The following is a 15259-nucleotide window of genomic DNA, read 5'->3' as shown; positions in this document are numbered from 1 at the left end:
TAACACACGAGGCGAGGCGAGGTATGACTACAGCTTTGGTAAGATGGGTAAGGAAGTAGGATGGGTAAGGACGGAAATATGGGAAAGGGTTGGGAGAGTGGAGGGGGGAGGGGGTTTAATAAAGGTAAGTGGCCTAACCACTTTGGCGCATTTTATAGAAGTGTGTGAGTGTGTTGTGTTATTCATGAATACATTAAATTCATATGATAGGTATACCTCCTGCCCATCAGTTGCACACACTTATACCAGCTGTATACCTGCATACTACTGAGTTGTAAGGATGTATGCTATTTCTGCTTTTTTTCCCGCAAGAGGTCGATCGTAAGGCTGCTGCTGCAGATGGTAGTTGCAGGGCGTTTAGTGGAGATTGGCTGTTAACCTGGAGTTGGTTGGCTGAGCAGTTTCTGAGGTGGTGTCCTGTCATAGGATGTTTGCAGATGTTATAAGGTTAGGTGTAAGGTGTAGTCTGATAGAAGTCTCCCAGAACTGGGGTAAATTTATCCTTGTTGTTGGACATAGAATGGTTCTGGTGGTATCCATTCTTCTATTTCTTCGGGGAGGTCACCCAGGATCCTTGGTCTTGTGGAGTTCTCCTTGTGGATGAAGCGTCGGACTCTGTTGGAGGGTCATCCTGTGTGAGGTGTGTTGATGATATAGTCGGGAGGGTTGATGATAGGGTGGGTTTTCTCTGTCTGGTATATAGAGTTCATGCATGTCATATAGTGGTCTCTTTTTTAGTTTATCTAGCCTGACATTTATTGCAACGATTTCCTATTGGATGTGCAGGTCTTCCATCCTGATTCTGTTTCTAAACCTGGTGCCAGTGATAAAGCGGAGGGCTCTGTTCTGGGCTCTTTGAAGCTGTAACATGTTGGATTTAGTTGTTAGTGACATGGGTACGCGAAGGTATTCCAGCAAAGGTCTAATCATCATCTTATAAAGATGCTTCTTGATGTGGGAGGGCGCTTCTTTGAATCTGATTAGTTGACTGAGGCGGAATTTTGCTAGGTTCACCTTTTTGGTGATGTGAGATGTGGAGTGGAGCAATCTGTCGACCTCATAAACCAGGATCTTGTTTGGGTTTCTGACAGCGATACGTGTATCTGTGATGCAGGGAGTCAGTGTATATATAGGAGAGGGAGACAGGGACGTGACAAAGAGAGGACGAAAGAAGGAAGTGAAGAAATAATATGACTTGTAAATTGTGCAAGTCGGACCGAAACGTCGTCATAAGATTCTCTCTCCTATGCTCGAGTTATTTGTATATTGTTCCAGCCACGGAATTGTGTCTTTGTGTTCTTTAAAGAAAAAAATTAATGCCAGGAAGTTGGGAAATGATCCAGAGTGGGAGTTGCCTATGATACATTTCCTTTGAGAGATTCTGAAGAGATGTCGCTAAGGTATGTAACAGAGAGGAAATCGAAACTAAGCAGAGGAAAACAAAACATGATGATGAGAGTAACAAAAAATCAAAGAAAGGAATGCCTAGATATCATACTGAAGAGAGGGAGTATGAGGGTAAGTGAATGTTGTTAGATGTTTGGAAGCGGACGTGTCAGCATGTGTGTCTATGAAAGACAAGGTGAATTAGACGACGGGGGGAGGGGGGGGGAGAATAAAATAGGTGGTGTGTTAGTTTATCTATGGAAAAAAGAAGTTCATGTATGGTGGCAAAATTTGGAATGTACCAGAATGTTGTGCTACCAACACTGGTATATAGGTGTGAGGCATGGGATTTTAACATTGTTGTTACAAGGAGGGTGGGTGCAGTGGAGACGTCGTGTCTGACAAGTGTGGTTATCATGTAGAATTTCAAGTGTAGAAATTAGATGTGGAGTTACCAAGGTATAATTTGGAGGGTTGAGGAGGGGAAGCAGAATTGAATGACCAAGAAGGTGTTTATATTTGGATTGGAAGGAAGAACGGGCACGGAAAGTCCCTGAAAAAGCCTTTAGATCAGACTGAGTGGAAACAAGCGGTTTTTATTGCTGGACGTATTGTATTGGGTGTAGACCGCTTTCTTGCTTGCTGGACCATCCAGCTTGACCATTAATTAGTAATGTATCAGCGTTGATGACTGATGAGCGGTTTAGAGGTTAATATAACTGGTTCTTGTATTTTGATGGGTTCCGTCAATCAGGCTAGAAGTGCTAGAGATTAAATAGGGTTAGGAGTCCTAAGAGCAGCTTAGTGGTCAGTCAGTGAAGCATGACCCAGGTGGTCATGCACTAAGTTGCGCTCAGTGCATGGAGTCCCATAGACAGGATAATTTATTGCTTATCAAGGTGTATTATTATTATTATTATTATTATTATTATTATTATTATTATTATTAGCGAGTGTTAGCGAGGAAATAATAATATTAATAGTAATAGTAGTAGTAGTGGAGGTAGTCTAAGGACAAGAGAGATAAAGGAACACTGCAGGAAAACTAATGGCCCACGAGAATAGTACCCAAGACACAGGGGTAAAAAAAAAAAAAACTCATTGGACCGGACTCACCTAGGCAGAAGAAAGGAAAGACAGCCCTCCCGGAGTCATAAACTCTGTCTTCTCACATACTAAACGGACTTTCTTCTCCACCAACCTCTCTGCTCCTGTGAAATATCCTCCGAGAACACAAAATAACACAATTCTGATCACAGGTAAGAACCAGAAGAGACAGTACCATGGATAATAAGAGAGTGTAGAACAACTAAGCTGCCATGTTTACTCTGATGTCTGCTTTTTATTTCATTCTTGAATCAGCAGACAAGGGAAAAAATTACACACATTGTTCCGATAGAAAAAAAAAAGTGACATGAAAGGTTCTTTGAACTATAGTCCATTTATATCTCACTGAAAAGCCTTATTGTGAAATTACTGGAAAAGTTATGGGAAAAACGAAAAAAATCTCTTGGTGAAAAATGCTGTTAATTGTGCAATGTTTGAGCTTTCGATTAACAATGTTCTCTACTCAGTATTAAAATAAAATGGTATAAACAGACAGGTTGGTAAAGAAGACACGTGTGCAACAGTTAGGTATCTTTATTCCGAAACGTTTCGCCTAGACAGTAGACTTCTTCAGTTGAGTACAGAAAAGTTGGTAGAAGCAGATGTGAACATGTAATCAGTCCATCACCGCTGAAGACGAAGTTTTTAGGTGGTTAGTCCCTCAGCCTGGAGAAGAGTATTTGTTTCAAACCTTGGAACAAATACTCTTCTCCATGCTGAGGGACTGACCACCTTAAAGCTACGTCTTCAACGGTGATGGACTAATTACATCGTCTTAATATCTCTACTTCTAACAACTTTTCTGTTCTCTACTGAAGAAGCCTACTGTGCAGGCGATACGTTTCTGAAAAAAAGATACCTAACTGTTGCACATGTCTTCTTTACCTTTGTCCTGTACGAGTTAAATAAAATTAATAAACATCTGTCAGGAAGTCACAAAAATAATCAATAAAAACAGTGACTGAACAGATGGTGCTGAGTTCAATTTCAAGAAACCTTCCTGGAAACATCCCTCTGGAAAATTAATCTGGAAATTACAAATAAAGGGATAAAAAGAAATTAATGGTATAAAATAGACACAATGGAAAAATAAACACGTAAGCAGTATAATGTGATCATTTATTGACTATGTTTCGCCCACACAGTGGACTTTATCAAGTCACAAACATGTTTGTGAGTAGATAAAGTCCACTGTGTGGGCGAAACGTTGTCAATAAAGGATCACATTATACTGCTTGTGTTTATTTTTCGAAAGGAATAAAAGCCTTTTTAAAATCATGCCGCCATTGTCTCACTTCTCAAAGATTATAAAGCAAAACCTCGGTCCAGTAAAATTTTTTTTTTTGTCTTTAATACAACGCTAGAAATGATGTTTCTAATTGATATAAGTAACTTACTGGAGCGAATAAATTGGTTACAAAAATATTTTCACGTATGATGCAAAATTACTACAAATAATAGTAAATAAAAGTATGATTGGGATAAACTGAGAATTGTGATAGATGGAAAAGTAAGTTTATTGTGATTATCACTACACTGTGTGTATACTGACACCTGCACTACACTGTGTATATACTGACACCTGCACTACACTGTGTGTATATACTGACACCTGCACTACACTGTGTATATACTGACACCTGCACTACACTGTGTGTATATACTGACACCTGCACTACACTGTGTGTATATACTGACACCTGCACTACACTGTGTGTATATACTGACACCTGCACTACACTGTGTGTATATACTGACACCTGCACTACACTGTGTGTATATACTGACACCTGCACTACACTGTGTATATACTGACACCTGCACTACACTGTGTGTATATACTGACACCTGCACTACACTGTGTGTATATACTGACACCTGCACTACACTGTGTGTATATACTGACACCTGCACTACACTGTGTGTATATACTGACACCTGCACTACACTGTGTGTATATACTGACACCTGCACTACACTGTGTGACACCTGCACTATACTGACACCTGCACTACACTGTGTATATACTGACACCTGCACTACACTGTGTGTATATACTGACACCTGCACTACACTGTGTGTATATACTGACACCTGCACTACACTGTGTGTATATACTGACACCTGCACCACACTGTGTGTATATACTGACACCTGCACCACACTGTGTGTATACGCTGACACCTGCACTACACTGTGTGTATACGCTGACACCTGCACTACACTGTGTGTATATACTGACACCTGCACTACACTGTGTATATACTGACACCTGCACTACACTATGTGTATACGCTGACACCTGCACTACACTGTGTGTATATACTGACACCTGAACTACACTGTGTGTAGACGCTGACACCTGCACTACACTGTGTGTATATACTGACACCTGCACTACACTGTGTGTATACGCTGACACCTGCACTACACTGTGTGTATATACTGACACCTGCACTACACTGTGTGTATATACTGACACCTGCACTACACTGTGTGTATATACTGACACCTGCACTACACTGTGTGTATACACTGACACCTGCACTACACTGTGTGTATATACTGACACCTGCACTACACTGTGTGTATATACTGACACCTGCACTACACTGTGTGTATATACTGACACCTGCACTACACTGTGTGTATACGCTGACACCTGCACTACACTGTGTGTATATACTGACACCTGCACTACACTGTGTGTATACACTGACACCTGCACTACACTGCGTATACACTGACACCTGCACTACACTGTGTGTATACACTGACACCTGCACTACACTGTGTGTATACACTGACACTTGCACTACACTGTGTGTATATACTCACACCTGCACTACACTGTGTATACGCTGACACCTGCACTACACTGTGTGTATACACTGACACCTGCACTACACTGTGTGTATACACTGACACCTGCACTACACTGTGTGTATACACGGACACCTGCCCTACACTGTGTGTATACACTGACACCTGCACTACACTGCGTATACACTGACACCTGCACTACACTGTGTGTATACACTGACACCTGCACTACACTGTGTGTATACACTGACACTTGCACTACACTGTGTGTATATACTCACACCTGCACTACACTGTGTATACGCTGACACCTGCACTACACTGTGTGTATACACTGACACCTGCACTACACTGTGTGTATACACTGACACCTGCACTACACTGTGTGTATACACGGACACCTCCACTACACTGTGTATACACTGACACCTGCACTACACTGTGTATACACTGACACCTGCACTACACTGTGTATACACTGACACCTGCACTACACTGTGTATACACTGACACCTGCACTACACTGTGTATACACTGACACCTGCACTACACTGTGTATACACTGACACCTGCACTACACTCTGTATACACTGACACCTGCACTACACTCTGTATACACTGACACCTGCACTACACTGTGTGTATACACTGACACCTGCACTACACTGTGTGTATACACTGACATCTGCACTACACTGTGTGTATACACTGACACCTGCACTACATTGTGTATACACTGACACCTGCACTACACTGTGTGTATACACTGACACCTGCACTACACTGTGTATACACTGACACTTGCACTACACTGTGTGTATACACTGACACCTGCACTACACTGTGTGTATACACTGACATCTGCACTACACTGTGTGTACACACTGACACTTGCACTACACTGTGTGTATACACTGACACCTGCACTACACTGTGTATACACTGACACCTGCACTACACTGTGTATACACTGACACTTGCACTACACTGTGTATACACTGACACTTGCACTACACTGTGTATACACTGACACATGCACTACACTGTGGGTATACGCTGACACCTGCACTACACTGTGTATACACTGACACTTGCACTACACTGTGTATACACTGACACTTGCACTACTTTGTGTATACACTGACACTTGCACTACACTGTGTATACACTGACACTTGCACTACACTGTGTATACACTGACACTTGCACTACACTGTGGGTATACACTGACACTTGAACTACACTGTGTATACACTGACACCTGCACTACACTGTGGGTATACACTGACACTTGCACTACACTGTGTATACACTGACACTTGCACTACACTGTGGGTATACGCTGACACCTGCACTACACTGTGTATACACTGACACTTGCACTACACTGTGTGTATACACTGACACTTGCATTACACTGTGTGTATACACTGACACGTGCACTACACTCTGGGTACACGTGCACTACACTGTGTGCATACACTGACACATACACTACACTGTGGGTATACACTGACACCTGCACTACACTGTGTGTATTCCCTGACACCTGCACTACACTGTGTATACACTGACACCTGCACTACGCTGTGTGTACACACTGGCACCTGCACTACACTGTGTGTACACACTGACACTTGCACTACACTGTGTGTATACACTGACACTTGCACTACACTGTGTGTACACACTGACACCTGCACTACACTGCGTGTACACACTGACACTTGCACTACACTGTGTGTACACACTGACACTTGCACTACACTGTGTGTACACACTGACACTTGCACTACACTGTGTGTACACACTGACACTTGCACTACACTGTGTGTACACACTGACACCTGCACTACACTGTGTGTACACACTGACACTTGCACTACACTGTGTGTACACACTGACACTTGCACTACACTGTGTGTACACACTGACACTTGCACTACACTGTGTGTATACATAGTGACAGTTACACTAAATAGTGACACTAACACTAGACAGTGGGTATACACACTGACACTAACACTAGACAGTGGGTATACACACTGACACTACACATTACACAGTTTGAACATACATACTAACACTAATGTACAGTGTGTACACAAAATAACAGTCCACAGAGTGACCATATCCTAACACTAGCAATGTACACAGTATATTATACAAAATGTGTACACAAATTAGCACTACAGCATGTACACACTAACATTACACAATGTACACATTGTAACCCAACATGTATACACACTAACACTTCATATACACACAATGAAACTTCACAGAATGTACAGTCACTAACACTACAACATGTACACACACACACACACACACACACACACACACACACACACACACACACACACACACACACACACACACACACTACATGGTATGTACACATAATAGAACAATAGGGTGTACTCACATTAATACTAACGCTACACAGTGTGAATAACTGAGAGGTGCAACACTTAGACATCTTTATTCTGGAAACGTTTCGCCAGCCACTGCCTTCTTCAGTATAGTGAAGAAAGGTGGAAGATGAGGTGTAGTTTGAGGTAATCAGTCCCTCAACCTGGAGTCAAAATGTTGAAAATGGAATGATTTAAAATACGAACAAGTTGAAGATTAAGACACATATACAACAGTTGTGTATCTTCAGTGATAGAACGTTTCGCCTACACAATAAGCGTCTTCATTGAAATACTATACCTGCTGCTTCTGAATTTGACTGAAGAAGCCTGCTGTGTAGGCGAAACGTTTCATCAATAAAGATACCCAACTGTTGCACATGTGTCTTAATCTTCATCAATTTTGACAAATGTACAGCAAATGCGCGGAGAAGCTTACGTAGTGAAGGCAGGTGAGGCGAAGCAGTGGTAGGCGGCGTCACCAGTGGAAGAGAGCACTATGGGGAGGAGGTCAGTGGTCATGTCTGAAGGTTAGACAAATATGGAAGAATTCCCTCCATCAAGATGCCAAGATGCTGTTGTACTCACCTAATTGTGGTTGCCGGGGTCGAGACTCAGCTCCTGGCCCCGCCTCTTCACTGATCGCTACTAGGTCCCCTCTCTCCCTGTTCCATGTGCTTTATCATACCTCGTATTAAAGCTATGTACGGTTCCTGCCTCCACTACATCACTTGTGTCTGACAGTATTTGTATAAATGCTTTGGAAAACCGACAAGTGGAAACGTTTCGCGGGTCAGTGGCGTCTTCAGTCCAGTATAGACATACCGCAATGTCCCATGTCTCCCATTTATCACTTGTATTTCTGAACCATTTATTCCAAAAAAATACGAAAATTTCACGATGTGTTCATGCACTAGTACTAGCACTACACGGTGCGTTCATGCATTAGTACTAGCACTACACGTTGCGTTCATGCACTAGTACTAGCACTACACGGTGCGTTCATGCACTAGTACTAGCACTACACGGTGCGTTCATGCACTAGTACTAGCACTACACGTTGCGTTCATGCACTAGTACTAGCACTACACGGTGCGTTCATGCACTAGTACTAGCACTACACGTTGCGTTCATGCACTAGTACTAGCACTACACGGTGCGTTCATGCACTAGTACTAGCACTACACGGTGCGTTCATGCACTAGTACTAGCACTACACGGTGCGTTCATGCACTAGTACTAGCACTACACGGTGCGTTCATGCACTAGTACTAGCACTACACGTTGCGTTCATGCATTAGTACTAGCACTACACGGTGCGTTCATGCATTAGTACTAGCACTACACGGTGCGTTCATGCATTAGTACTAGCACTACACGGTGCGTTCATGCATTAGTACTAGCACTACACGGTGCGTTCATGCACTAGTACTAGCACTACACGTTGCGTTCATACATTAGTACTAGCACTACACGGTGCGTTCATGCATTAGTACTAGCACTACACGGTGCGTTCATGCACTAGTACTAGCACTACACGGTGCGTTCATGCACTAGTACTAGCACTACACGGTGCGTTCACACTAGTACAAGCACTACACGGTGCGTTCACACTAGTACAAGCACTACACGATGCGTTCATGCATTAGTACTAGCACTACACGGTGCGTTCATGCATTAGTACTAGCACTACACGGTGCGTTCATGCACTAGTACTAGCACTACACGGTGCGTTCACACACTAGTACTAGCACTACACGGTGCGTTCACACTAGTACAAGCACTACACGGTGCGTTCAGTACTAGCACTACACGGTGCGTTCATGCATTAGTACTAGCACTACACGGTGCGTTCACACACTAGTACTAGCACTACACGGTGCGTTCACACACTAGTACTAGCACTACACGGTGCGTTCACACTAGTACAAGCACTACACGGTGCGTTCACACTAGTACAAGCACTACACGGTGCGTTCACACTAGTACAAGCACTACACAGTGCGTTCACACTAGTACAAGCACTACACGGTGCGTTCACACTAGTACAAGCACTACACGGTGCGTTCACACACTAGTACTAGCGCTACACGGTGCGTTCACACTAGTACTAGCGCTACACGGTGCGTTCACACTAGTACAAGCACTACACGGTGCGTTCACACTAGTACAAGCACTAGACGGTGCGTTCACACACTAGTACTAGCACTACACGGTGCGTTCACACTAGTACAAGCACTACACGGTGCGTTCACACTAGTACAAGCACTAGACGGTGCGTTCACACACTAGTACTAGCACTACACGGTGCGTTCACACTAGTACAAGCACTACACGGTGCGTTCACACTAGTACAAGCACTAGACGGTGCGTTCACACACTAGTACTAGCACTACACGGTGCGTTCACACAGTGCTACACAGTGTGGACACACATCATCTCTTACAGTACACAGTGTTTACATGGACTGACATTACACAGAGCGCACTCTCAAACACCACCAAGATTACACACTGTATACCCTCACTAACACTGTACAGTGTGTACACTCACTGACGCTAGCACTGTACAGTGTACACGTGTGATGACACTAACACTGTACAGTGTACACGTGTGATGACACTAACACTGTACAGTGTACACGAGTGATGACACTAACACTGTACAGTGTACACGAGTGATGACACTAACACTGTACAGTGTACACGATTGATGACACTAACACTGTACAGTGTACACGTGTGATGACACTAACACTGTACAGTGTACACGATTGATGACACTAACACTGTACAGTGTACACGTGTGATGACACTAACACTGTACAGTGTACACGAGTGATGACACTAACACTGTACAGTGTGCACGTGTGATGACACTTAACACTGTACAGTGTGCACGTGTGATGACACTAACACTGTACAGTGTACACGAGTGATGACACTAACACTGTACAGTGTACACGTGTGATGACACTAACACTGTACAGTGTGCACGTGTGATGACACTAACACTGTACAGTGTACACGTGTGATGACACTAACACTGTACAGTGTGCACGTGTGATGACACTAACACTGTACAGTGTACACGTGTGATGACACTAACACTGTACAGTGTACACGTGTGATGACACTAACACTGTACAGTGTACACGTGTGATGACACTAACACTGTACAGTGTACACGTGTGATGACACTAACACTGTACAGTGTGCACGTGTGATGACACTAACACTGTACAGTGTGCACGTGTGATGACACTAACACTGTACAGTGTACACGAGTGATGACACTAACACTGTACAGTGTACACGAGTGATGACACTAACACTGTACAGTGTACACGAGTGATGACACTAACACTGTACAGTGTACACGAGTGATGACACTAACACTGTACAGTGTACACGAGTGATGACACTAACACTGTACAGTGTACACGAGTGATGACACTAACACTGTACAGTGTACACGAGTGATGACACTAACACTGTACAGTGTACACGTGTGATGACACTAACACTGTACAGTGTACACGTGTGATGACACTAACACTGTACAGTGTGCACGTGTGATGACACTAACACTGTACAGTGTACACGAGTGATGACACTAACACTGTACAGTGTACACGAGTGATGACACTAACACTGTACAGTGTACACGAGTGATGACACTAACACTGTACAGTGTACACGAGTGATGACACTAACACTGTACAGTGTACACGAGTGATGACACTAACACTATACAGTGTACACGAGTGATGACACTAACACTGTACAGTGTACACGAGTGATGACACTAACACTGTGTGAACTCAAGATTCGCTTACACAAATTTATGCAAGGACTTACACAAGTGCTTACACCCACTGCCATTAACACATACATATACTCACACTTGCACAGTGTATATACAATACTAAATCACAGTATGTACATAAACTATTACTAACTCGGTGCGCACATACACAAACACTGTGTGTACATACACAAAAACGGTTTGTACATACAATAACACAATGCGAATACACTACCACTGTGTATACGTATACTAACACAGTGTGTACACACAAAAACACCGTGTGTACACACAAACACACTGTGTTAATTTATATGTACTGTGTACACATGAACTAACACAGTGTGTACATATAATAACTGTGTACATACACTTACATATAATAACTGTGTACATACACTTTATGTACACACCGAACACGGTGTGTACATAAAGTAACACAGTGTACATACACCAACACTGTGTGCACACTAACATGATGTGTACATTCACCAACACATTGTGAACATAAAGTAACACGGTGTGTACGTACAATAGGACAAAGTATATACACTAACAGAGTGTATCTTCACTAACACTGAGTGTACATACACTAACATAGTGTGTGCATACACTGTGTTAGTGTATGTACACACTGTATTAGTGTATGTACACAGTGTGTACATTAATACAGTGTGTACATTCACTAACATTGGGTGTATATTCGTGTCACTCTTAAGCTTGAATGAAGCTGTTACTATTAAGCTCGGATGAATCCGTTACTGTAAAGCTTGGATTAAGCCGCCACTATGAAGCTTGGATGAAGCCGTCAATCTTAAGCCTAGATGAACCCACCAGCTTGGATGGCGCAGTCAGTCTTAAGCTTGGATGAAGCTGTCAGTCTTAAACTTGAATGAAACCGTCAGTCATGCGCTTGGATGAAGCTGTCAATCCTAAGCTGGTATAAAACTGTCAATCTTAAGCTTGGATGAAGCTGTCAGTTTTAAACTGGACAAAGCTGTCAGTCTTGAGCTTGGATGAAGCTGTCCGTCTTGAGCTTGGATGAAACTCGCAGTCTTGAGCTTGGATGAAGCTGTCAGTCTTCAGCTTGAATGAAGCTGTCAGTCTTAAGCTTGAATGAAGCTGTCCTAACACTGATCGATGCCATAATCAGTATATCTCAGTCTCTGACTGTGGCCAAAAAATCTCACCCACCTGTGTCACCATCAGTCCTGAGCTCTTGTGACGAGACAGCACGAAGGGTCTTTAATCTGACGACCTCTCATGATGAGACAGCATGATGAGTCTTTAATCTGACGACCTTTCATGACGAGACTGCATGAAGGGACTTTAATCTGACGACCTCTCATGACGAGACTGCATGAAGGGTCTTTAATCTGACGACCTCTCATGACGAGACAGCATGATGAGTCTTTAATCTGACGACCTCTCATGACGAGACACCATGATGAGTCTTTAATCTGACGACCTCTCATGACGAGACAGCATGATGAGTCTTTAATCTGACGACCTCTCATGACGAGACTGCATGAAGGGTCTTTAATCTGGCGACCTCTCATGACGAGACAACACGAAGGGTCTTTAATCTGACGACCTCTCATGATGAGACAGCATGAAGGGTCTTTAATCTGACGACCTCTCATGAAGAGCTTCATCATGACAGGAAAGGATACAACTCTTCACTGTTCGAAGCTGAAGAGTCAGACAAAATAACACTGCTTGTATATCTTTATTAAAGAAACGTTCCGTCAGTAAAGGTAACTAAGTTCTACACTCATGTCTTATTAATATGTTGGTCCCATTTTAATATGATACCGAGCGAAGAGAAGCGAGAGTTAACTACCTGAGTCTCTGTACAATATCTGTCAGAACTATTTTTCAAACGATGAAGTCTCGTCTGTCAAATGATTTTATTTCTGATGTATGTGTCCTGGGCCTCTGTATGTGATGTTGACTCACCTTGAGCCTGGCGTCTTACTGTCACTTGGACGGGGTACTATGTTACACTAGACGAGGAGGATCACATCTGCTGGGCTGCACTCGGACTGCTCCGGACAACTGAAAACGTTGACTCTAACATAGTCTTCCCTTATATACCTCTCTCACCTGGTGGTGGAGGTGGTTAGTAGGGGGGGTGGTGGTGGTTGCTGGTGGTAGTGGTGGTGGTGGTGGTGGTGGTGTAGGCAATGGATGTTAGCGACAGCAACAGCGGCGGTGACGGCGGCGAGAGCGGCAGCGACAGCGAGACCAGCAGCAGCAGCAACAGAGGGAGCAGCAGCACCGGCGGCGGCGGCGGCGGCGGCGGCGGCGGCGGTGGCGGCGACGGCGGCGGCGGCGGCGGCGGCGGCGGCGGTGGCGGCGACGACGACGGGGACAACGGCTGGAGCTGAACTTATTTCAAGCATCCTGGAATGGCTCTGAAAACTTCCGTAACCGTCGTGTATGGCGTAGCTTATAACGTTCTAACAAATCTCCTCCTAATTACACGACGAAGGAGATTGAAATTCAACTGTGTAGCAACACATGTGTCAGTTTTATGTGGAAAACAGTGCAAATATTTTCAGGTCCTTGATCAGTTACCTACATCATCATAAAGAGGCCAGGTGTTGTAAGTTGACCGCGAGGTGTAATCTCGTCCTTATACGCTTTTCTATTTATCTTTAATTTTTACAATTCCTTGATAAAGTGAGAAATCACGAAAACGCTTGGAATTTCACTGTCATTTTACAGTGGTTGTTCTGTATATTGCGATATCACATGTATACTGTGCTCTTATTGCACACACACACACACACACACACACACACACACACACACACACACACACACACACACGCACGCACATGCAGGACCAGGTAATCAGGCTAAGGAAGGAAAGAGGAGAGACAACAAGAAATGACCGTGAAGTATGTGAGGAACTCAACAAGAGATTCAAAGAAGTGTTCACAGAGGAGACAGAAGGGGCTCCAGAAAGACGGAGAGGTGGGGTACACCACCAAGTGCTGGACACAGTACACACAACCGAGGAAGAAGTGAAGAGGCTTCTGAGTGAGCTAGATACCTCAAAGGCAATGGGTCCTGAGAGAGGGAGCAGAGGTGCTATGTGTACCCCTAACAACAATATTCAATACATCTATCGAAACAGGGAGATTGTCTGAGGCATGGAAAACAGCAAATGTAGTCCCAATCTTTAAAAAAGGAGACAGACATGAAGCACTAAACTACAGACCAGTGTCACTGACATGTATAGTATGCAAAGTCATGTAGAAGATTATCAGGAGAAGAGTGGTGGAACACCTAGAAAGGAATGATCTCATCAACAGCAGCCAACATGGTTTCAGGGACGGGAAATCCTGTGTCACAAACCTACTGGAGTTCTATGACATTACCTGGAGAGAGTTTACCTGGAGAGAGTTCCGGGGGTCAACGCCCCCGCGGCCCGGTCTGTGACCAGGTGCCTGTGTGCCTGTGACATGGTGACCAGTAAGACAAGAGAGAGAGGGGTGGGTGTATTGCATTTTCTTGGACTGCAAGAAGGCGTTTGACACAGTTCCACACAAAAGATTAGTGCTTTCAGGCGAAATATACACAAATACAGATCTCTGGCTGAAGGAGACTCGAACCTACGAACCTTAGGACAAGGTATGCAGTGCTTTACCAATCTACCCACACTGGACCAATACCTTGGCGTGTAGCATCCGCTACACGTTTGATCCAAGGCA

General features: G+C 43.8%; 1 protein-coding gene across 1 annotated transcript in view; it reads right to left on the bottom strand.

The window, feature by feature from the left end:
* The window catches only part of LOC128695994 (uncharacterized), a 43809-nt gene extending 30206 nt beyond the window's left edge, over window positions 1-13603 (bottom strand). Inside the window, exon 1 of the mRNA XM_070092829.1 lies at window positions 13497-13603. The gene's annotated coding sequence lies outside the window, so the exon portion shown is untranslated. The remainder of the gene's footprint in view (window positions 1-13496) is intronic.
* Window positions 13604-15259: the final 1656 nt, after the last annotated feature.

The sequence above is a fragment of the Cherax quadricarinatus genome, chromosome 41 (genome assembly GCF_038502225.1).
Source record: "Cherax quadricarinatus isolate ZL_2023a chromosome 41, ASM3850222v1, whole genome shotgun sequence".
Lineage (NCBI taxonomy): Eukaryota > Metazoa > Arthropoda > Malacostraca > Decapoda > Parastacidae > Cherax > Cherax quadricarinatus.
The sequence above is the reverse complement of the archived record's forward strand: the minus strand, read 5'-3'. Positions and strand labels throughout refer to the sequence as shown.